The following is a 3,168-nucleotide window of genomic DNA, read 5'->3' on the forward strand; positions in this document are numbered from 1 at the left end:
TTCTTTGGAATTGGAATGAAAACTGACCTTTTCCAGCCCTGTGGCCACTGCTGAGTTTTCCAAATTTGCTGGCATATTGAGTGCAGCACTTTGACAGCATCATCTTTTAGGATTTGAAATAGCTCAACTGGAATTCCATCACCTCCACTAGCTTTGTTCGTAGTGATGCTTTTTAAGGCCCACTTGACTTCACATTCCAGGATGTCTGGCTCTAGGTCGGTGATCACACCATCGTGATTATCTGGGTCGTGAAGATCGTTTTTGTACAGTTCTTCGGTGTATTCTTGCCATCTCTTCTTAATATCTTCTGCTTCTGTTAGGTCCATACCATTTCTGTCCTTTATTGAGCCCATCTTTGCATGAAATGTTCCTTTGGTATCTGATTTTCTCGAAGAGATCCCTAGTCTTTCCCATTCTGTTGTTTTCCTCTATTTCTTTGCATTGATCACTGAAACTACTCTAAAAACAATTCTACTTGAAAAAATTACATTTAATATTAAATACTGAAACGAAGGTCAGTCCTACACCTGATCAAAACCCTTCTTTCAATAATCTGATTATAGAATGCTGATATAAGTTATTTTACAGGATACTTGAAGGAGGAATAAATCAAGTGGCATTCCTAAATGGGCATTTTGAAAGGAAATAAGTTGATCAGCCTCTGAAGGTCAAACAGCACTTGCTACCCTGTCATCCTGTCCCCTATCCGGCTACAGCTGGACCATGACCCTGTGTTGACATCACTTTGTGTCAGGACTTTTGGACTTCTGCATATTGTTTTCCTTGAAGCCTGAGGATTCTGTTGTGTTCTGATAAGAGTAGGATTTCCACGGAGCCCCAGATGACTAGTGTATTCATTTGCTAGGCTGCCATAACAAAGTGCGACACACCAGGGACTTCAACAGCAGACATTTATTGTCTCCAAGTTCTGGAGGCTGGAGTCCAAAATCATGATGTCGAGAGGATTGGAAGTCTCTCTCCACAACTTGTCGGGTGGCTCTCCTCTCCCCGTGTCTTCACCTGATCTACCCTCTATGCGTCTGGTCCCTAATCTCTTTTTATGAAGGCACCAGTCATTGGATTACCTACCCTCTGTGTCTGTGTCCTAATCTCTTTTTAGGAAGGCACCAGTCATTGCATTAGAGCCCACCCCAGTGGTTCAGACAGTACAGAATCTGCCTGCAGTGCAGGAGACCTGGTTCAGTCCCAGGGTCTGGAAGATCCCCTGGAGAAGGGAACGGCTACCCACTCCAGTATTCTGGCCTAGAGAATTCCATGGACAGAGGAGCCCAGTGGAAGTCCATGGGATCATAGAATCAGATACGACTCAGCAACTAACACTTTGACTTTCCAGTGACCTCGATTTTTTTAAAATGTTTTACTATATTTTGTTTATTTGGCCATGTGGCATAGGGATCATAATTCCCCAACCAGGGATAGAACCCACACCCCCTGCATTGGAAGTGCAAAGTGTTAACCACCAGACCGCCAGGAAATTTCCACCAGTGACCTCATTTTACCTTCATTACCTCTTTAAAAGCTCTGTCTCCAAATACCATCACATTCTGACGTAAGGGAGTTAGAGCTTCAATATATGGATTTTGAGAGGACGCGATTCACAACAATTTGGTTCTGCCCAAGCTAAAGGTCTATGGGCTGTGCCAGGAAACTTCATGAACACTGTGTCAGAGTCTGACTTTTTCTGAGGTGGAATGCTCTTTTTTGTTTACAGATGGGACAGGTAGTTTGGAGATATGTTTAATCAAGAGTCTGCAAGTACATGTTTGCAGTGGTAAATGAGGAAACTGGAAAGGATGCTGAGTTGGTCCCATCTTCACATTCATCCAAGCAGCTGGCACATGCATCGTACCCCTTTCCTTTCTGAAATTTACATAGACAAAGTCTCCTAGGGTGATCTTGATAAAAAATTTATTCTACTTGGATGTCTGTCCTGGAAAAATTATGTGAATTTGAAAATGAGTACTAAGACGAGATGAATGCCCAATAGGATAAAGAAGGTACAGAATTCCAGAGATCAGCTGAATTCTGGGGCTCAACAGTGCAGCCTCTTCTCTCATATGTGAGCTCATCTTTCAGAGGGTTATCTCATACTTTCCAATAAAGGCAAAAGAAACATTAAAAAGAAAAGCAAAAACCCTTTACTATACGGATCCTATGCTGATTATTGAGCTTCCCTTGTGGCTCAGTGATAAAGAATTCTCCTGCCAATGCAGGAGACACAGGTCCGATCCCCTGGAGAAGGGAATGGCTACCCACTCCAGTATTCTTGCTTGGAAAACCCTAGGGACAGAGGAGCCTGGCAGGCTACAGTCCATGGATTGCAGAGTCGGACATGACTGAGTGACTAAGCAACAACGCAGCGCTGATTACTAATTAGCATCTATATTGTGAACTCTGGCTGCTTTGTATTCTACTCTCTGTGCATTTAAAGAATTTAATATCAAAATGACCACCAGTAGAACTGGGTAGAGAGATACAAAATGCGCTTGGAACACCTTGAAACAAGGATGTAAGGAGGTTCTCATAAATAAATAAAGAAGAAAAGGAGAACTAAGAAGGGAGGGAGGGAGAGAGGAAGGAAGGAGAGGGAGGGAGGAGAGGAGAGATGTGTGGGGAGAAAAGGGAAAAAGAAAGAAGGAAGGAAGGAAAAGGAAGGGAGGGAGGAAGCAAGTTATAGTCACAGACTTTAGACTGAAAGTTCGAAGGGTTTTCTGATGCACTCAGAACCAGAGCTTGCCTGCCCTTCCTCCATCTTGCCCAGCCCCATGGACCCTCCAAAGGGCCCACACCTGGGCCTCAGAACAGAGAGAGCGTCTGAATGCCAGCCTGCTGGAGGCTGGGAAAACAAAGCAACCCACCAAACAAATTTATTTAATGGAAACTTCCAAAAGGCACAGTAGCTTTTTCCATTCAGTATATTTTGCTACAATTCCTTGTGCCTTTTTTTTTTTTTTTTTTAAAAAAAGGGAACTTGGGCTCTTTATTTTTTATTTTTGCAGTTTTATTTATTTTTATTTTTAAATTTTATTTTATTTTTAAACTTTACATAATTGTATTAGTTTTGCCAATATCAAAATGAATCCGCCACAGGTATACATGTGTTCCCCATCCTGAACCCTCCTCCCTCCTCCCTCCCCATACCATCCC

Source organism: Bison bison, unplaced genomic scaffold (genome assembly GCF_000754665.1).
Source record: "Bison bison bison isolate TAMUID 2011002044 unplaced genomic scaffold, Bison_UMD1.0 scf7180017864143, whole genome shotgun sequence".
Lineage (NCBI taxonomy): Eukaryota > Metazoa > Chordata > Mammalia > Artiodactyla > Bovidae > Bison > Bison bison.